This window comes from Coenobita brevimanus, chromosome 23, assembly GCF_032717465.1.
Source record: "Coenobita brevimanus isolate Jiangsu-jjx chromosome 23, ASM3271746v2, whole genome shotgun sequence".
NCBI classification, from domain to species: Eukaryota; Metazoa; Arthropoda; class Malacostraca; order Decapoda; family Coenobitidae; genus Coenobita; species Coenobita brevimanus.
Window position 1 is genome coordinate 74,030,788 of NC_136976.1, and position 22,247 is coordinate 74,053,034.

A 22,247-nucleotide genomic window follows, 5' to 3' on the forward strand; every position below is an offset into this window, starting at 1 on the left:
TTCTCTTTTTTTCTTCTCTTCCATTCTTTCTTCCTCTCTCCCTCTCTCTCTGTTTTTCTTCTCTCCCTCTCTCCTTTCCTTCCTCTTTATTACCTCTTTCCTCTTCTCCCTCGCTTCGTTCTCCTCTCTTTTTCTCTCTCTCTTCTCTCTTCGTACTCCCAGCAGTCACCCTCACTTTCCCTCCTCTCTCTCCCTTTTTGTCTCAATTCCATCCCTTACTTCCTCGTGTACCCTGGTGTCCTCTCCCCTCTCTCTCTCTCTCTCTCTCTCTCTCTCTCTCTCATCCTGATTTTCTGTATTTAATCTTCACTCATTCTTCCCTCTACTTCAACTTCCCCCTCCTCCCTTTTTCTCCCTTTCTCTCTCTCCCTCTCTCTCTCCCTCTCCCCCTTTATCATACATGTATTTTCGTCATTTTTTTTTTATCTTACTCTTCCCCTCCCCCTCTCCCTCTCCCCCTACCCCTCTCCCTCTTCTCTCCTTTCCTCTCCTCTCCTCTGTTTTCTTCTCTTTCTCTCTCTCTCTCTCTCTCTCTCTCTCTCTCTCTCTCCCTTGTTATTGGTACCTTTCCTCTACATTTTTTTTGGTCACCCTCTCCCTCTCCTTTTCACATTTTCCGTCTCCCTCCCTCTTTCTCCCTCTCCCTGGCTTCCCCCTTCTCTCTCTCCCTCTCCCTCCCTTCCTCCTTCCTCTCCCTCTCTTCCTCACTCTCCCTCTCTTCCTCTCCCTCTCCCTCTCTTCCTCACTCTCTCTCCTTCCTCTCACTCTCCCTCCTTCCTCTCACTCCCCCTCTCTTCCTCACTCTCCCTCCTTCCTCTCTCTCTCCCTCCTTCCTCTCCCTCTCCCTCTCTTCCTCACTCTCCCTCCTTCCTCTCCCTCTCCCTCTCTTCCCCACTCTCCCTCTCTTCCTCACTCTCCCTCTCTTCCTCTCCCTCTCTTCCTCACTCTCCCTCTCTTCCTCACTCTCCCTCCTTCCTCTCCCTCTCCCTCTCTTCCTCACTCTCCCTCCTTCCTCTCCCTCTCCCTCTCTTCCTCACTCTCCCTCCTTCCTCCCCCTCTCTTCCTCACTCTCCCTCCTTCCTCTCCCTCCCCCTCTCTTCCTCACTCTCTTCCTCTCTTCCTCACTCTCCCTCCTTCCTCTCCCTCTCCCTCTCTTCCTCACTCTCTTCCTCTCCCTCTTCCAATCTCCCCTTCATCATAACCACTTTTTATTCTTCCCTTCATTCCACTGTTTTTCCCCTCTCCCTTCCACTCCTATTCTCGTCACAATCTCTCTCTCTCTCTCTCTCTCTCTCTCTCTCTCTCTCTCTCTAATGACAGCCATGCACATAATGAGGCCTAATTAAAGGATAAAAAAGTACTCAGTGACGCAAGTGTAATTAAGGTTTCTCTTGTGGCTACTGATATGCAAATTACTCCCCCTGAGAGAGAGAGAGAGAGAGAGAGAGAGAGGAGGGAGGGAGACCAGACTGGAAGAGCGGCTTCAGACACAGTGCAAGAAACTGACAGGGATAACAAACACACACACACACACACACACACACACACACACACACACACACACACACACACACAAAGAGAGAGAGAGAGAGAGAGAGTCTTGATAACGAGGGCCAGGAGTTGGTAGGAATTGGCCAATAACGCCGTCACTAGCGCTGGTAACGAGTGCTTGGCGTGAGAGGTGAGGCAGGGTTAGGCAGAGGTTAGGTTTAGGTGAGGCAGAGGTGACACAGGGTTAAGCAGAGGTGAGGATGAGGTAAGGCAGTAGTAAGGATAAGATGGGGCAGGGTGAGACAGAGGTGAGGCAGGGATGAGGCAGAGGTGAGACAGGGGTGAGGCAGAATGAGGCAAGGGAGGTTGGGTGAGGCAGGGGTGAGGTATAAGCGGTTAGGCAGGAATGTGGTAGGATACTGAGGCAGAGAGGGACTGGAGAGAGGCAGTGAGAGGCGGAGTGCTTCTGAGGTCAGGCAGAGTAAGATAAAATGATGCAGAATGAAACGGTGAGGCAGGGAAGAGTGATATCAGGCAGGGGAGAGGTAGTGACGTCATGAATGGTTGAGGCATGTGAGGAATGGACGGGGATGAGAGAGAGTGAGGCAGAGGAGGTGAGGCAGGGCAATACAAGGGTGAGGCAGGGGTAAGGCAGAAAAGCTTAGGCAAGTCGAGGCAAGGTCAGGCAGGGGTGTGGAAGAAATTGCTGAGAAAAAGACAGTATTTTTTTTTTTTTTTTTTTTTTTGGCGATTTATTTTAGTGCCAGTTTTCTTTGAGCTGGGGAGAATTTTTTGCGTCTCTCTCTCTCTCTCTCTCTCTCTCTCTCTCTCTCTCTCTCTCTCTCTCTCTCTCTCTCTCTCTCAAGCATTAGAATTACAGAAGCCATTGTTGTTGAAGTTTCTGGTCTTGGAAGAGAGAGAGAGAGAGAGAGAGAGAGAGAGAGAGAGAGAGAGAGAAAATACGTCTATTATTTAATTTTGCACGTGTTTGGTTATATGCATGTATGTATGTATTTATGGATGTATGTGTGACGATCTGTGTGTACATGTCCCCCCGTGTAGAACATCCCCCTCCGTGTGCACTTCTGAGCGGTACCGACAAATAGCACTCCTCCTCCCCCTCCCCCTCCCTCTCCCTCACCCTCACCCTTCCCCTCACCCTCCCCTCCCCTCCCCTCCCCGTCTCGGTGTCTTTGATGTCCCCTGTGGCACTGGCCTCGCTTCCTCTTCTTTCCTTTACGATTTTTTCTTTATCAGTGTCTCCCCTGCTCTCTTTTCATTTTCTTTCCTTTTTCTGTTTTTGTCTGTCGCGCATTTATCTTTCCCCCCCCCTCTATGTGTATATCTATCTATCTGTCTGTCTGTCTATCTACCCACAACTTTTGCTTTCCCTTTCCCTTCCTTCCTCCACCTTTTTTCTTCCCCCTGTGGCCGACTCAGGGGACTCCACTCATTAGGTATCCCGTCACGCCCTGCCCTGCCCTGCCTTGCTTTTACTTATCCCAGCCCTGCCCTGCCCTTTAACTCTCACACGGTCGGGACAACTCCAGGATTCCATTCCACGTAATGCCATGTGAGTTTGAGCTGAGATTAGTCACAGGTGTTCAGGAGAGTTCAGAGTGTTCAGGAGAGCGCAATATAAGGACCACCCTGTTTCCTTACACACACACACACACACACACACACACACACTTTTTATAGGGGGTGGAATACTAAAAAAATCTGCCTAGGATCCCAAGAGGTCGGTATAGGACTGAGGAACTTATCAATATTCAGAGGCTGTGGTGGAGAGGGCGTGAGGCGGGGAGGGGAGGGCTTTGCGTGTGGAAGGTAAGGCAGCTTAGGGTAAGGTAGGTCAGGGTAGGATAGGTTAGGATAGGTCAGGGATAGATTATAGACTAGGGTAGGTTCGGGTAGGTCAGGGTAGGATAGTTTAGTGATAGGGTAGGGTAGGTCAGGGTCAGGGTCATAGGTCAAGGTCAAGTTAGGTTAGGATAGGACAGGGATAGGTTAGGATAAGTTAGGTTAAATAAGGTTAGGGCAGGTCAAACAGAAATTGTCACATTAAAAAAATGAGCTTCAAGGCTTTGGTCGTGAGAGTCTGTGTACCTAGGCAGCATGGGAAGGAATTATCTACATACACATACATACATGGATAGATGGATAGATAGATAGATCGAGTGGATGTGCCTTCTTTGTTAAACCAGTAGGATAACAAAAGTAAGGAATACCTACACACACTGTATGACATCTAAGTTGCACATGAATACGTACACACTATTCTGTACGCACAGCACTCAGACACTACACACTCATTCATACACACTCAGACGCCTACAGACTTACACACGGACGCACATATGCATTCTCTCTCTCTCTCTCTCTCTCTCACCTGAACCATGGTAACTAGTCCTTCTCTCGTTAACAACCACTCAACTGGAAAATTACCTCTTCACACACACACACACACACACACACACACACACACACACACACACACACACACACACATTTTCCCCTTTTCACACACCCCTGCACACACATCTCCCTCACTTAGAGAGAGAGAGAGAGAGAGAGAGAGAGAGAGAGAGAGGCGTGGTGCTAATTCAGGAAATAGAGTTAGAATCTAATTGTGATTATTGGCCAATTAAGCAACATCACCCCAGGCTTAGAGGGTTAATTGGGTACTCTCTCTCTCTCTCTCTCTCTCTCTCTCTCTCTCTCTCTCTCTCTCTCTCTCTCTCTCTCTCTCTCTCTCCTTATTTTCTTCCTTTCCTTCTTTCCTTCCGCTTTTCTTCTTTCCTTCCGCTTTTCTTCTTTCCTTTGTCCTGTTTTCATTTTTCCTCCCTCCGGTCCTTCCTTTCATCCTTCCACTTTTCCTTCCTTCCTTCCTTCCTTCACTCCTTTTTTCCTTCACACTTCAACCTTGCTTCTGTTTCATTCATCCATTCGTCTCATTCTTTATCCTTCCTTCCTTCCTTCCCCATTTCCATACCCTGCCCTTCCCTCCTTCTCTTCCTGGTTATCCCCTTAATCCCCCTTATTCCGCGGATCTCTCCCTCTCTCTTCCCTTCCATCTCCCTCTCTCTCCCTCTCTCCTCCCTTCGTACTCCTTCTCCCTCTTTCTTCCCCCTCTCCCTCTTTCTTCCCCCTCTCCCTCCCCCCTCTTTTCCCATCCTTTCCCTATCCCATCTCCCTCTTTCCCACCCTTCTCTCCCTCGTCCCTTTCTCTCCCTCTTCTTTTCTATCAGTTCCCTCTCTTCTCTTGCATACTTCCTCCATGGCGCCTTTTCCCTCCCTCTCTCCTTCTCTCTGGCTCTCTTCTCCTCTTTTCTCTCCCGTCTCTCTCACTTTCTTCATGTTCCCTTCCCCTCCCTTCCTCCTTCCGCCTCATTTCTCTCTCTCTCTCTCTCTCTCTCTCTCTCTCTCTCTCTCTCTCTCTCTCTCTCTCTTCCCCCTCATACATACCTATCGCTCTCGTCCGTCTACTTCCTTCTCTCCCTTTTGGATAGATAAATAAATAGATATAGATATTCTCCCTCCTTCGCTCACGCATTCAGTCACTCATTTACATTCTCTGACACTCACATCCCCTCCCTTCCATATCCTCCCTCCCACTTCATTTCCTCCCTCTCTCCCTTTTTCTCTCCTACTCCCTTTCTCTACCGTCCCTGCCCTTCCCTTTCCTCCCTCCTTACCCATCCATCCCTCCCTCTCCTCCCTCCTTCCTTCCCTACCCCTCCATCCTTCACCATCCCTCTCCTCCTTCCCTAACCATCCTTCCCTCCCCTTCCTTCTCCTCCCTCCCTTCCCATCCATCCACCCTCATCCTTCCCCTCCCTCCCTCCCGTCTCTCTCATTACCCGTTACCAGGAAGGGGGGGAAAAATACCCCCCAAAAATACCCCTTTCTGAAATTGACCCGAAGGAAATTGACCAAGAAGGAGAATGAGTGACATATTGGCCTCAGGTTGTTTGGGGCGATTTTCTGAGGATAATATGTGGGATTTTCGGCCTTACGGGGACCTGTGGTATAGCTTAGTTTTGCCTCAGGGGTTGTGGGTTGTAGGGGAGGGCGAAGGAAGGAAGGAGGGAGGAGAGGAGGAAGGAAGTGAGGGAAGGAGGGAAGAGTGAAAGTACCAGTAGATCTATTGCTGTTGACTTTCCTTTGTACTCTTTGTAAGGAAGAATTACTGAAGGAAGAAGGAAAGGAGGGAGGAAGGTAAGGAAGGAGGAAGAAAGGAAGGAGGGAGGTAGGATGGGAAGAAGGAGAAGGGAAAGAAAGAGGAAAGATTGATTGAAGGAAGGTAAGGAACGAAGGAGGGAGGGAGGAAAGGAGGAAAGTATGACCGAAGGAAGATGGCAGGAATGGTTGGAATGAAAAGAGGGAGATATGAAGGACGGATGGAGGAAAGGGAAGGAAAATCAAGGAAAGACGAAGAAAGAGGGAAGGAAGGAAGAAAAGAAAAGGAAATAGACGTGAAGGAGTAAAACACACACACACACACACACACACACACACACACACACACACACACACACACACACACACACACACACACTCAACTTTTTCGTAAGCTGTTTTTTTGTCGTGTTTTTTTTCGCAAGACAATTTTTTTATCCTAAGTCTTGATTGATTTGGAGGAGTTTCGTGTTTTTTTTTTTATTTCTCCTTAATTGGTCCCTAGAGATCTGAGAGTTCAAAGTTCAAAGTTCAAATACTTTATTTCCATAAAATATGGTTATTCTTACAAATCGGTATACAAAGTCACAGACAAAAATAGTCATGTCATATTCGATACATGATAATATCAACTACAAATCACTTAAAATTAACTCCCTAAGTTTAGATTTGAAAACATGTATGCTTCCGGAATGAGTGATATCAGTAGGTAAATTATTCCACAGTTTGGGTGCTAGTATGGTGATGGCTCTGGCACCAGAGTTTGTTCTGGCTCTAGGCACAAAAAGGTTATTTCGCTGTCTTGTTGTACTGGCTGTGTTTTCAGTGACAGTGGACAACTTTAGATACCACTCCGGATAAAAACCATTGACAGCCATATAAACAGTGGTACATCTGTCAAAAATATGTTTATCTTTAATCTTTAACCACTTTAATTCCTTTATGATGGGGGTTACATGGTCATACTTTCTTGCTCCCCCGATAGCTATTTTAGCTGCAAAATTTTGTAATTTCTGAACTTGGTGAAGTAAGGTATCATTTGTCGTACCCCATATACCTATACAGTAATTTATTATGCTAAGAGCTAGAGACTGTACAACAATTTTTCGAGTTGACTTATCAAAGTTTTCACATATTTGATTTATGAACATAAGAGAGAGAGAGAGAGAGAGAGAGAGAGAGAGAGTTGTCCAGTATGTGTGTGTGATGTTACGGAATAGGTAACGAATTACTAACACACGCACATAAACATCCTCTCTCTCTCTCTCTCTCTCTCTCTCTCTCTCTCTCTCTCTCTCTCTCTCTCTCTCTCTCTCTCTCTCTCTCAACCTCCCCTTCAACAAGAAATTAATTGGCATTCAGACAAGCAGACCCCCTCCATTACGCTCTTAGAGAGAGAGAGAGAGAGAAAGAAAGAAAGAAAGAGAGAGAGAGAGAGAGAGGTAAAGATTGGTTAGCCGAAAAGAAAAGGTAGAAGATCGTAAGACAAGAGGAAGACAGAGATGAGGAAGATGAAAGGGTAAGATCAAAGGGGAAAGACTGAAGCAATGAGAGAGAGAGAGAGAGAGAGAGAGAGAGAGAGAGAGAGAGAGAGAGAGAGAGAGAGAGCAAATACCAATAAAAGAACGAGTATATAACCAAAACTGAGAGAAAATATATTGAGTAGGATCATAAAAAATCCAATTGGGAGGAAATTAGAGAGAGGGAGAGAGAGAGAGAGAGAGAGAGGAGGGGGCAAATATCAATAAAAGAACGAACTACTAAAATGAAAAAAGAGAAAATTTATTGAGCAGTAACAAAAAATTATTCTAATTCGGGGGAAATTAAAAAAAAGAAAAAAAAAAACGTGAGCCATTAACACTTCTTCGTTACTATTTTCTTGGTGTTGTTTTGAAATTAATGTCTGTCGTTTTTTTTAGTCTTTTCTCTGTTTTTCTTTTTCTTTGCCCTGTTCTTTGTTTTCTTCATAGTTGTTTGTAGTATTTCACCATCATCATCATCATCATTATCATCATCATCATCATCATCATCATCATCATCATTATCATCATCATCATCATCATCATCATCATCATTATCATCATCATCATCATCATCATCATCATTATCATCATCATCATCATCATCATCATCATCATCATCATCATCATCATCATCATCATCATCATCATCATCATCATCATCATCATCGTTTTCCCACACTGTAGTGCACTTGGTCCCTTGACGGTAAAATAATAATAATAATAATAACAACAACAACAACAACAATATCCACCACCATCACCACTATTACTACTACTACAACTACTACTACTACTGCTACTATTAATCGCGATCCTAATTGTACTCTGTAATTACCCAAACTGTCCCGTATCAACCACATTATACTGAGGTAGAGAGTCGTTAGCCCATTCCAGAAGCCCATCACATCACCACTGAGAGAGAGAGAGAGAGAGAAAGGAGGGGGGGGATTCGAAGAGAGCTAAGATGAAAGTGACCAAGAAAATAGCAGCTTAAACTGAAGAACAGAGATAGGTAGGTAAATAGATAGGTAGATAGATAGATAGAGAGAGGGAGCTGCATAGTTACACAGAGTTACATAGATACACAGACTTGTTGGTCCTTAGCAGGCGAGGCGGCCGCAGTGGAAAGACTTCTCTAATTACGGAAGTTTATGAATAGGGTAGTAAAGCAGAGAGAGAGAGAGAGAGAGACAGATACAGGTACAGAGAGAGAAAGAAAAAGAGAGAGAGAGAGAGAGAGAGAGAAAGAGATGGATTGCGAATAGTGAGGTGAAATGAAGAATGCATAAGAAAGGGAAAGGCGAGCACGATGTATAAATGAAGAAATAAAAAGAGGAAGAGAAGAGTGAGACAGAAGTGAGAAAGCCTCAGAGAAGGAATAAAAGTGGAGAAAGGAATGTGAGAGAAGAAAGAGAGACGGAGATAGAGGGAAGAGAAAAAATAAACTGAAGAGAGAAGTAAGAGAGAAAAAGAAAGTGGTAAAGAGAGAGACATGAAATAAAGAGGAGGAAGAGAGGAAGCATTGGGGAAAGAAAGAATATGGAAGCAAGAAGAGAGAGAGAGAGAGAGAGAGAGACAGAGACAGAGACAGAGAGAGAGGAAGAGAAGAAGAGGGAGAGGAAGGAAGGAGGAAGAGAGGGAGGTGAATAAGTGGGTTGAAAAAATCCCCAAAAAGGGAGATGAGTGGGGGTGTGAAAGGGGAGGAAATGAGGAGAGGCTGAGAGGTGAGAGAGGTGTGAAGAGAGGAGGGATCAAAGAGAGAGAGAGAGAGAGAGATCAAAGACGAGAAGGCGTGATAGAGAATGATGAGAGGAGAAAAATTAGAGAGGGCAAGAGTGGGGAGAGAGAGAGAGAGAGAGAGAGAGAGGAACGCGTGAGGGGAGGGGAAGGGAAGGGGAGAGAGGGGGAGGGAAAGAGATGAACTTGGAGAGAGAGGATGAGAGGAATAAGGAGGGTGGTTGTGAGGGAAGGTGAGGAGAAGGAGGGAAGAAGCTGAGAGAGAGAGGGGGGGGGGGAATATGACGGCAAGATGAGAGAGAGGGTGAGGGGAGGTCGGAAGTGAGAGGAGAGAGAGAGAGAGAGGATAAGATAAAGATGAGAGATTGATGGCAAGGATGAAGAGGAGGAGGAGAGAGGGAGGAAATAGTGTGAGAAGTGTGAGAGAGTATGATGAGTGTGTGCGAGAGGTAAAGTAGATGAAAGAGAGAGAAATATACAGAGAGGAAGAGAAGAGGTAGGAAGGAAAGAGTACAAAGGAGGGTAGGTGTGAAGAGAGGATGAGGTGGAGGGAGAGAGAATGAGAGAGGGAGAGAGAAGGGAGTGAGGGGAGAGAGAGAGGGGAGGCAAATAGGGAGGGAGAGAGAAGGGAGTGAGGGGAGGGAGAAGGGGATGAGGGGAGGAAGAGAGAAGAGGCAAGAGGGGAAGGAGGTGTGAGGGGAAGCATGACAAACCAGCCATCAAAGGTAATAGCCATACCCTCGTTAGACCGGTGAGAGAGAGAGAGAGAGAGAGAGAGACGTATGTGAGAGGAGGTAAAAGATGGGAGAGAAAATGAGATGAAGAGGGGAAAGAGAGAGGAGAGTAGAAGAGAGGAGGAAGGAAAAGTAGGAGGGGAAGAAAGAGAGGAGAGGCGAAGGGGAGAGTGAGAAAAAGATAAATATTTAAGAAGGAAGAAAATTAGACATGAAATATAGAGTGAGAGGTAATAGAATCTCTCTCTCTCTCTCTCTCTCTCTCTCTCTCTCTCTCTCTCTCTCTATTTTCTCTACCTCATTAGTTTCTGGCCACTCACATTCCTTTCATCCTCGCTTTCACCAACTCTCTCATTCTCTCTCATTTTCTCTTTTCTTTCCACTATTTGTCCGTGTGTGTACATTTTTCCGACGAGAGAGAGAGAGAGAGAGAGAGAGAGAGAGAGAGAGAGAGAGAGAGAGAGACCACACTTTCCTGACGATCCTTTCATGGTGATCCGACTTTATAATTGATAGAAAAACTTAACTTCTAATTACAGAACTTGAACAGTGGGAGAGAGAGAGAGGGAGAGAGAGAGAGAGAGAGAGAGAGAGAGAGAGAGAGACCTTTGCCCTAATAAATGAGCAAGAGAGAGACTTTGGTTGGAATCTAAATTTTCTCTAATGTTCCTCTCTGGCTTGTACCAGGAACCCTTGAGAGAGAGAGAGAGAGAGAGAGAGAGAGAGAGAGATGTGACCCCCGACGGTGAGAGAGTTCCCACCAGGTCTCGAGGAAGGAGGAGGGGAGAAAAGAGGAGAGAGAGAGGATGGAAAAAAGAGGAGAACGATAAAAAAAGAGGAGAAGTTAAAGATAGAAGAGGAAGAGGGAAGAGGAGAGGAGGGGAGGAGAAAGATTTTGACAGACATTGAACTGAAAACAAGGGAAACAAAAAAGTAAGAAAAAAAATATATATGTATTATAGGATTTTTATCAGCTAAAAAAACACCATCGTTCTTAGTGGATAAAAAAAAATTGCCTGTTTATTATTATTATTATTATTATTATTATTAGTAGTAGTAGTAGTAGTAGTAGTTGTAGTAATAGTACCTGTAGTGGTAGTAGTAGTGGTGGTGGTGGTGGTATTGTTATTAGTTTTATTATTTTTTTATTATTATCATCATCATCATCATCGCCATCGTCATCATCATCATTCTTAAATATTTGCATGAATCTCCCTCGTACGTGGAAGGTATATATTACACAAGTATACTAATAGATATACTCGTACATAAAGGTATAATTTTCTCTCTCTCTCTCTCTCTCTCTCTCTCTCTCTCTCTCTCTCTCTCTCTCATTAGCCTAGTTTATTACCTCTTTCTCTCCCTTTCTCCTTGTCTCCCCCCCCTCTCTCTCTCTCTCTTGTTCTTGAGATCTACCTGGGGGGCCGGATGCCGAGTCCTTTCTCACATCTCCCCTTCCCCCCTCTCTCTCTCTCTCTCTCTCTCTCTCTCTCTCTCTCTCTCTCTGTATGTATATATTTTCCCGGTATATGCTTATACTTACAGTTTTCTCCTTTACCCTAAATATCATCTAACTATCTTTCATTCTGCCTGTATTTCTTTATATTTTTCCTCCCTCTTCCTTCTTCCCTTTTATCTTCCTCCCTCCCTCCTTCTTCCTTTTTCTCCCTCCCTCCCTCCCTCTTTCTTTCTCATTCTTTCTTCTCTCCTTCCTCCTCCCCCCGTCTCGTCCGGTCTTTGTTTATAAACTGGATCCACAGACTTGCCAACAACACCCCTCCCCCTTCCCCTTCTCCTTCCCCTCCCCTCCTTCACCTCCCCTCCTTTCTCTTTCCCCTCTCTTCTCTTCCCTCCCCCGATTCCCTCTTCTCTCCCCTTTCCCTCTCCCCTTCCTTCCCCTTCCCTATTTCTCTCCTTTTTGCAACTCAGTCTCCTTCCGTCCCTTTCCTTTCATTTTCCCCTTCTCTCGTATTTCCCCTCTTCTTGTCATTCACCCCCTCCCCTCTTCTTTCCATCTCCTCTTCTTCACATTCACCTCTCCTCCCCTTTTTTTTCCCATCTCTTCTTACCCTGTCTCTTCCCTTCTTCCATTCCTTCCTCTATCTCTTCTCCAGCCTCCCTGCCCTTCCCTTCTCTCCACCACCCATCTCACCCCTCTCCCTTTTCTCCTTCCCTTACCCTTTCTTCTTCCCCATCCCCCCACCACCCCTCTCCTCCCTCTCCCCTCCTCCCAACTCCTCTTCCTCTTTTTCCTCACAGTGTCCTCTTGTACATTGATTAGTTTACCTGTGTACGTTTTTGTATTCTGATGTACTCCTGTGTAATTCATTTCCACCTCTCCTTCTCCTCCCTTCACCCCCCACTCCATGCCTAAACCCTCTCCCTCTCCCCTACTCTAACCTCCCCCCATTTCTTTGTCTCTCTCTCTCTCTCTCTCTCTCTCTCTCTCTCTCTCTCTCTCTCTCTCTCTCTCTCTCTCTCTCTCTCAAAACAAAGCAGTGGTCTGTATGTCCCCACTTTCATGGCGAATTTCTCAACCCTCTCTGGCAAGCTTTCCGGAGGGGTGGGTGGGTGGAGAGAGCCAGTTTTTATCCTTTCATTCCCACGCCGGAGAGAGAGAGAGAGAGGAGTTTATATCCTCCTATTCTGCTGATTGGTTCATAACTGTCCTTATGTCGGAAGAAGAAGAAGATAAAGAAGAAGAAGAATGAAGAGGAGGAGAAGAAGAGGAAGAAGAAGGAGGAGGAGGAGGAAGAAGAGAGAAGAAGAAGAAGAAAAGAAAAAGATGATAATGAAGAAGAAAATGTTAGCTATTTACGTATTGACTGTGCAAGGGCAATTAAACCATTTATCATTTCGGAGGGAGAGGAAGATTTGGAGAGAGTCAATTAATTCGTCGTTTTTTCTTGCAATTTTTCGTATATTATTTTTTTTTTATTTCGTCGGAGGGATAGGTGGGTGAGGAGAGAGCAATTAGTCCTCTCTGTCTGTCTGTCTGTCTGTCTGTCTCTGTCTCTGTCTCTCTCTCTCTCTCTCTCTCTCTCTCTCTCTCTCTCTGTCTTCCCTCACTTTCTCTCTTCCCACCCATAACTCTCTTCCTTCATCTCTCTCTTTCCTTCCATAACATTCTTGCCCTCTCATCCTTCATTTCCCTCCCTCTCCTTCTCCATTTCCCTCCCTCTCTCCATTCCCTCCTTGTCTTTCCTCCGTCTCTCCAACTCACTCTAGCTGTAAAAACCGCTACATTTTTTAATCGCGACTGCTAGACTGCGCGGCTGACCCTTTTTACCAGTTCGGCTCCGTAATGGAAATCGGACTCTTGAGGAAACTTTTGCCGGGAAAAAAAGAAAAAAGGAAAAAGTACAGGAAAAAAGATGGAAATAATAATACTTCGGGTTTATATTCGCTCTCGACTGAAAATGGACTTCGGTAAACTGTTTCGGGAATTGGCGGGCCGAAATAGCGTCTTGGTGCCGAGCTCTCCCGACTTGTGTTTTGGTAGAATTATGGTTAGGTTGGGCCGACCGGGGAATGAAGATCGTATTTAGATTTAGAGAGATTATGGCTGAGAGAGAGGGAGGGAGAGAGAGAGAGAGAGAGAGAGAGAGAGAGAGAGAGAGAGTTTAACTTGGCGTTCCTTGATGTTAATAGAATGTTTATATATATTAATGTCTGTATAAATTTTGGACAGGGAAAGGTATACAAGGAAGAATGTTGGAGAAGCTTAGGTAAAATAGAAGGAAGGAAGGAAGACAGGAAGGAAGAAGGAGGGAATTGGAAGGATGGAGGGAAGGAAGGAAAAGAGTACGAAGAGAATGGAGGGAAGAAATGCGGACATTAAAAAAAAAGGAAGGAAGGAAGGAAGCACAAAAGGAATGAATGGAGAATGGAAGGAGGGAGAAAGAGAAGGAATGAAGGGAGAATGGAAGGAAGGTAGACAAGAAGTAGATAAGGAAGTAGTGCCGGAAGGAAGGAAGAAGAGGGAGAGAAGGAAGGAAGGAAGGTGTAACAGGAGGAAGGAAGAAGAGATGTAAGGAAAGGGAGACGGGGAAGAAAGTTAAGAGATTAATTAATGAAGGAAGAAAGGAGGGGAGGAAGGAAGAATGGAGGACAGGAATGAGGGATGAAAGGACTGAGGAAAGGAAGGAAGGAAGGAGGGAGGGAAACAGGCAGGTAGGCAGGAAGGCAGGCAAGAAAGGAAAGAGGGGAGGAAACGAAGGAAGGAAGGAAGGGTGAGGGATGTGCTTGTTTGAGCAAAGGAAGGAGGGGAAGGGGAAGAAGAAAAAAATAATGTTTGGTATGTGGCATGGGAGAGAATAGAAGGAAGGGGGGAAGGAGGGAGGAAGGGAGAAGAAGAGGGAAGAGAAGAAGTATGGAAATGAAGAGAGAAAGAGCGAGAAGAGAAGGATGGGGAATGAAAAGTTGGAAATGAGAGAGAGAGAGAGAGAAATATCTTGCTATTCAGTTATCATGATCCCCCATTTTCTCTTTCTCTCGGGTAAATCATGAAAAAGCTGAGAGAGAGAGAGAGAGAGAGAGAGAGAGAGAGAGAGAGAGAGAGAGAGAGAGACCCTCAAAGGAATACCACTCGTGTGTTGTGGAGTACAAAGAAAAAAGTTTTGTGTGTGTGTGTGTGTGTGTGTGTGTGTGTGTGTGTGTGTGTGTGTGTGTGTGTGTGCGTGCGCTCTTGTTGGTGTACGTAGGAATGCCTGTCTAAATAAATGCTCGTGTATGTATATGTATCTGTACGTGTGTGTGTGTGTGTGTGTGTGTGTGTGTGTGTGTGTGTGTGTGTGTGTGTGTGTGTGCTGTTGGTGTACATAGGAATGCTTGTCTAAATAAATGCTCGCGTATGTATATGTATCTGTACCTGTGTGTGTGTGTGGCCACGTTTCATGTTGTTTACGGTTCTGAAGAGGTAAAGTTTAGACTGTCACGGACCCTGTCTCTACACACACACACACACACACACACACACACACACACACACACACACACACACACACACACACACACACACACACACACACAGTTTTATCGGAAAGGCATAAAACACACATCATATTCCAGTCCTTCTTTTGTCCTTCGCCTCCTTCCATTTTTCCTTCGTTCTTGCCTTTCCTGTTTTCTTTCCTCCATAATATTTCCCTCTTTCCTACCTTTTGCATCTTTTTCTCCTCCTACCATCTTCCTCCTCTCTCCCTTCCACTTTTTCTCCTCCTCCTCCACTACTTTCCTCCATAGTTTTCCTCCTTTCCTCCTCCTTCCTCATCTTCTCCTCTCCCTCTTCCTTTCTTCATCTTCCTCCCAATTCTTCATCTCATTTCCACATCTCATCTTTCCTTCTTACGATCCCTCTTTATTGCTTACTGTCTTGCGGAATTGCTTTATTTTCCTCTCTCTCTCTCTCTCTCTCTCTCTCTCTCTCTCTCTCTCTCTCATATATATATACAGTATATATATATATATATATATATATATATATATATATATATATATATATATATATATATATATATAGATATATAATAGATAAAGAGATAGAGAGAGATATGTGTCTATGAACTCAATATATTTTCTGTCCGGTTGTATGTTATTATCAGTCAGTCTTTTTGTACTTATCATTTTTATCTCACCGATTTAGTAGCTGCAGATCTGATACGTAATTTCGGATGCTTTCAATCCTTGTGTCTTGGTTTTGTCACGTAAAGGTCTTGCAGTTTCAGTTTATGCCAAATATGTATAATAGATGAGCAGGGCAGGGCAGGGCAGGACAAGGAAGGACATTAATGGGCAGGACAGGGCAGAGGAAAACTGAGGCGGGCAAGAGGAAGGATAAAACAATAGTCACTGAAGGACAAAACGGAGGAAGACAAAACAGGGCGTGATTGTTCCTTTATGTGGAGAGAGAGAGAGAGAGAGAGAGAGAGAGAGAGAGAGTCTGTCTGTTTACAACCCCCTCCCCCCCCTCCTCTTAGTGCCTCCTTGTCAACACAGCTGGGTAGATCACTGGTATGTTTGGGAACTACTGGTCTCTCTCTCTCTCTCTCTCTCTCTCTCTCTCTCATTATTCACGTCATATATATTTCTTCAGTTTCCGTTCATTTAGTCTTTTTCACTTCACTTCATCCTCTCCTTCTATCCCGTTTCTCATATTTCTTCGTTATTTTCCTTTTTCCTTTGTTACCCTTCCCCCTGTTTGCTTTATGCTCACTATCCTTGTCATATTTCTCTTTTTATTTCGTCTCCCTCTCCTCTCCTCTTCACATTTGCTCATTACTCTGTTTATTGTCTATTCCGTCTTGTCTCCCCTTCACATCTCCTTGGTTTTTAGTCTTCCTTTGTCTTCTTTCATGTTTCTTCCCTGACTCTCTTCTCTTGCATGTATTGTCTTCACTTCCACTCTTTTCTGTCTTCCTTCTCTCTTCTGCTTCTTATCTGTCCTCCTGCCTTTCCTCTTCCTTTTTCCTCCTCCTTCCTCTTGCTCTCCTTCTGTCTCGTATTTACTCTTTTCTTCGTACCTCCCTCCCTTCCCTCTCTGCATACTATTTTTCTTCTTTCCTTCGTCTTATTGTCTCTTCAGTTCTCTGTTCCGTCATTCTATATTTCCTGTCGTCATTCTTTCTCTTGTCGTCTGGGCTTCTCTCTTCTATTCCTCTTTCCTTTCCTCTTTCTTCACTTCATTTCATTCAGCTCTTCTTTCTTCTCCTTCCCTCTTTCCATTTCCTGTCTCCTTTCTTTCCTTTCTGTTCGTATGCCTCTCCTCTCCTCTCCTTTCTTCCCCTACCTTTTCCCCTCATCTCCTCTCCTCTCTTCTTCTCTCCACTCCTCTCCTCTCTTCCCTCTCCCTTTCCCCACGTCTCCTCTCCTCACTTCTCTCTCCCTTTCCCCACGTCTCCTCTCCTCTCTTCCCTCTCCCTTTCCCCATGTCTCCTCTCCTCACTTCCCTCTCCCTTTCCCCACGTCTCCTCTCCTCACTTCTCTCCTCTCTCCTCCCCTCCCCTTCCCCTCCTCTTATAAACGTCAGGCTATTGTGTAATTAGGGTACTGGTGTGGTGAACTGCCTCTTAACTCCTCTTTCTTCCTCTTCCTCTTCCTCCTTCTGTTTCTTCTTCCTTTTGCTGATCCCCGTTCCTCCTTTCCCCCTTTCTTCATCTTCTCTGTTTTCTGCTCAGTCGTTCCTTCTCCTTCCTCCTCCTTCCCCTTTCCTCCTTTTTCTTCCTGTTCTCATTCTGCCTCCCCTCCTCTCCTCTCTATCTCTTTCTCCCTCCTGTCCTCTCTTTTCCACCCCTGTTCTCTCTCGTTCATTCTCCTCTCAATTTCTCATTTTTCCCCTTCTTCCTTTCCTCTCTTCATCTCTTTCTTCCTCTTCTCTTCTCTCTCTCTCTCTCTCTCTCTCTCTCTCTCTCTCTCTCTCTCTCTCTCTCTCTCTCTCTCCCTTGCAGGTAGCTAAGGCGTGACCTGACTTCTAAACCGTCTTGAGAGAGAGAGAGAGAGAGAGGATACACTTTATTTACAGTTGGACTGAGAAAAAAAGCTGCGTCGATTGGTTTGTGAATTAGAGAGAGAGAGAGAGAGAGAGAGAGCGAGAAAGAGAGTTCAGGGATAGACACTTGTTCCAGCTAATGATTTGGAACCCTTCGATTAAGAAAAAAAAATAATAAAAAAAAATATTGAGGAGATTCTCGAGGAAGGGAAGGAGACAATTAGGAAGAAAGTAATTAAGGAGAAGGTGATCAGGCCTCTCTTCCCTCCACGCATCTCAGGTCTCCATCTCTTTTCCTCCCCCCCCCCCTTATTTCTCCCTCCCTCTCTGTTTTTCCTTTCTCCAGTCCTTTCCCTCCCTCCTCACTCATCCCTCATCCACCTTACCCCACGCCACCAACCCCTCCCTCATCCCCTCTACCTCTTACCCTTCATCTTATTTCCCTCTTTCCCCTCTCACACTCCCCTCTCCTCTCCCCTTTCCATTACCCCACTCTCCCCTCACCCCTCCCTTCCTGTCTCCTCTGGTCCCTTCTCTCCCCTTCCCTCTCCCTCCATCTCTCCCCGCTTCCTTCTCTCTGGTCTTTCATTGTCCAATCTTCCTCTCTTCTCTTTCTCCTCTCACATATCTTCGTAATTTCTCTTCCTCCTCTTCACTTCACTTTTATCCCTTTCCTCCTCCTCGTTCCTGTCTTTTCCTTCCTCATTCCTTCTCTTCCCATTTTTCCTCTTCCCTGCCTATTTCCTTCTCCCTTCTCTTCCCTTCCCTCCCTCCTTCTCTTCCTTCTCCTCTCCTCTTTCCCTTCTTTCCTTCCATCCTCTTCCCTACCATACCCTTCTCTTCCTTTCTACATCCCATCCCGTACATCCCTCCTCTCTTCCTCCCGCCCATCATATCCTACTCCCTCTACCCAACCTGCCATCTCTCCTCCCCTCCCTTGCTGTCCCTGTCTCTCCCTCCCTCCCTCCCTAAACTCCCTTTTTCCCACGACAGATTGGCTCTGACTCGTTTCATTTCCCATCGGATTGCTTGAACGAGCGATGCAGCCCAATCAGAGGCTCGCGATAGAGAGAAGAGTAGGAGAAAAAAGATGGGGTAGATTGGTTATGAGAGAGACAGACAGACAGACGGACAGAGAATGAAACTTATTTACACACGTAGTTTCCAGTTGCCCCTTCTTTTGCGTCTCCATGTTATTGTGTGTGTGTGTATGTGTGTGTTATAATCACTCCCTCTGTCTCCGTATTTCCTTATGCTTACCTTCATTCCATTCCACCCCCTTGTCTCGCTTCCTTCTTCTCTTTCTTCTTCCTCCCTCTTTTCATTCCTTCTCTCTTCTTTCAATTTTCTTTCCTCTGCTCTACATTACTCTCATCTTTTCTCTATTCTTCTCCACTCCACTCTTCTCTCCTCTCCTCTGCTCTGCATTAATCTGCTTTACACCACTCGTCTCCCGCTTCTTACTCGGGTTCGACTTTCTCACATATCTCCCTCCCTCCCTCTCCAGTTTCTGTCCTTTTTTCTCCTCCACCTCTCTCCCCTCCTCACCTCTCCTCTGACTTCTCTCTCCACTCGTCATATCTTCCCTTCCCTTCCCTTTCCTTTCCTTTCCTTTCCATTCCTTTCTTTTCCTTTCCATTCCTGTCCTCCCCTCTCCTCGCCAGCCAACCACAGGGCACCTTTGAAGTGAAGGTTTTGTTGCAGGTCGGGGCTGAGAACACTTGCATTGGCCCTGCTTGTTTGCTGAGCGAGAGAGAGAGAGAGAGAGAGAGAGAGAGAGAGAGAGAGAGAGAGAGAGTCACGTTTTCCTTAGTTATTTATTTTGCATTTTACTCCTTTTTTTTTGGGGGGGGGCACTGGACATTTTTTCTTTTTTCGATATAAGTTTAATTAATATCACACAAGGTAATATTAACGTTATAAATGAATCAGTAAAATATTCCCTTCTTCGTCTTCTCCGTAATTTTCCTTGGTCTTCTTCTTTTAGCTTGCACTTAGCTTTCCTGCTTCTACCAACCTTTCCATTCCTAATTTCTAGCTTCCTCTCTTCCTCTTCCTCCTCGTTTTCTTTTTCTTTTTTTTCTCCTAGTCCACATCACCCTTCTATTTTTCCTCCTTGATGTCTCCCCTAAACGTATATTTCCCCCTCTCCTCCTCCTCTTTTTCCCTTCCCCTCCATTTCTGCTTCATTCAGTTCTCATCACATTTCCTTTTTTTTTTTTTTCCCTCATTGTCTTCCACCTCCTCCTCCTCCTCCTTCCCCCACCTCTTTCTCATGTCTTTCTCCTCCTCCTCCTCCTCCTCCCGCATCAATTTACCGGAGTGTGCAACGTCGCAACACGAGAAGGAAATTTTAAAGCGAAAAAACTAAAAAACACTTTCCTCTCGCGTAAGACAATCATCTGGCCCGGTTACCATGGCAACGGGTGGCTGAGTTCCCGACGCCTCCGCTAGGGGGTATTTTGAGGCGCACAATAATTTTAAAAGTGCAGAATATTCCCACGCCTCTTGACTTCATCCATCAAGAATAAACGTCATGGACATTATTTAGTTTACAGGCTCGTCATTTTCGTCTTTTTTTAATCTTTTTTTTTTTTTTATGTAGGTTGATTTGATGTTTTGTGAGGTGGATATTTTTTCTGTTATTCGAAGTATGATGATGATGGCGGTAATGCTGATGATATTGGTGGTGGTGGTGGTGGTGGTGGTGTTTTGGGGATGACTTAGGTATTTCATTCTTTCCAGTCGCTGTCTTCTGCCTGGGTGGATTTCATTTGTCTGAGTCGCTGGTTTCCGATTCTGCCCTCCTTTCTTCTTTTCCTTCATCTTTTATTTTACGTCTTTCTTACTTATTTATTTTTCCTCTATTTTTCTTCCCTTTTTTTTATTTTCCCCCTCTATAAATTTTCCTCTTTTCCTTTCTTCATTATTTCCTTTTCTGTTTCGTGTCATCGTTTTCTTTCAGCCTGTCTTTTACTCCTTTTCATTTTCGTTCTTTTTCTTTCCTTTTTCCCTGTTTTTCTTGTTTCCTTTCTTCTTTCTATTTGCATTTTATTTGTTTTTCCCTTTTCCTTCTATAATTTTGTCTTCCATAGAATTTTATTTTCTGTTTCTCACTTTTTTCGTTTTGTCTCAGTCATACTCTTGCCTCTTCCTCTTTTCCATTTCTTTTCCTCATTTCCATTTATCTTTTTCTTTTCCTTTTGCCTCTGTCTATTTTTTGTCTCATATTCCTTTCTCTTGTTTTCCTTCACTCTTTTTCATATATATTACATTCTCTCTCTCTCTCTCTCTCTCTCTCTCTCTCTCTCTCTCTCTCTCTCTCCCTTGTCCTCCCGTCTTCCTCCCCCTCACCCTCATTTCCTATGCATGCTCACGTTCCCCTCTGGCTCCATCGGACTAGAATCATCATCCCCTCATCATCACATTCATCACCTTCACCATCATTATTTTCATCTACAGTCATTTTCTTTGGGATTACTTTCATTATCGTCATTTTCACCACCGTTATCGTTTTAATATTGTCGTCATTATCGTCATCATCATCATCATCATCATCAATCCTATTATTATCATTATTAATCTCAATATTATTATCACTACTAATCACATAATTATCACCATTACTAATTTCATCATCATCATCATTACTATTATTTATATATTATACCTCATTCTAACTTCCATTTCCCGTCTCCATGCCTTCCTTCCCTCCTTCCCACTTTCTTCCTTCATCCTTGTTCACCTCCTTTCCCTTATTCCTTCCCCGTTCCTTCCTTCCTTTACATTTGTTTATATGCCCTCCCTCCCTTCCTTCCCATTGCTCCTATATCCTTCTTTCCTTCCATCCTCCTTCCTTCCTTCCTTCACATTTTCTCTGTTCTTCCGTCTCTCCCTCTTTCTTTCCTTCTTTCCTTCCATCCTTAACTTTTCCTTCCCTTCCCTCGCAGCGTTCCTCCGAATTACCGAATATGATCCCAGAGTGGAGACTAAACCTGACATTATGTGAAAAACGCAAGTGTCTGTTGAAAACTTTATGGCCCTGCTTTGTTATGAGGCACGCACGAGAGAGAGAGAGAGAGAGAGAGAGAGAGCAGGAAAATATATAATAGAAAAAAGAATGGATACTTACAAAATTTTAGAGAAAGTGAGAGAGAGAGAGAGGTGACCGAACTACAGGTCTACTGACATTATTCGCCACCTTTGGACAGATTTATTTAACCCATAAGGACCTCTTTCATGTAAGGGACGAGATAGTTTTTTCCACTATTACCTTCACACCAGTGACGCGTTTTCTACATTATTCTGCAGCCCAGTAGATTATCTGATTCAGCTCAGGAAGGATCTTTGTTAGGTAATGAAAGGGTTAGATAGTCTGAACTACGATAGCCTATCCTCGATCCCATTCACACTGCGAGGGATAAGGGAGAGGGTATAGTTACGTCACAATCCATGTTGACCCTATGAATTTTTAAGGTACCGGTATATGCTGACAGAGAACATTGTACCCTTGTAAATGTTCTCGGATATGAGCTTTGAAACGGGCCAAACATGAACGAGAAATACAGGGCTTAAAATGAACGAGAGATAGGGAGTAGGATGATGAACGAAAGGTTTTAATGAAAGTTTTATTCCAAGATGCAGTAATATATCCTAGACTCAAGATGTACTCAAAGCATTCTAGGATAAGAAGTTGTTTATATTCTAGATTAACTAAAGATGTATTCAAAGCATTGTAGAATGACAAAGGATGTATTCCAACCATTCTAGATTAACAAGATGTATGCTAAGGATTCATTCTGTCAACAGATGTAATCCAAGCATTCTAGACTAACAGCATATAGCCTACCGGTATATATTTCAAGCACTCATGACCAAAGAGCAATATAACTATATCAAGCATGCTAATCAAAGTAAAGGTGTATTCCAGTTTTTCTAGATTCCAAGCATTCTGTACTTTGAATTAAAGATACCTGGTATATATATATAGATAGATATAGGTAGATAGATAGATATAGATATATATATATAGATATATATCCAAACATTTTAGACAAATAACATATGTATTCCAAGCATTGTATACTAAAAATT

The 22,247-nt window shown here is 44.4% G+C and overlaps 1 protein-coding gene across 1 annotated transcript in view; it reads left to right on the top strand.

Moving 5' to 3' along the window:
• Window positions 1-22,247, top strand: part of LOC145392909 (nucleoredoxin-like) — a 164,016-nt gene that overhangs the window by 133,008 nt on the left and 8,761 nt on the right. The window lies entirely within an intron of this gene.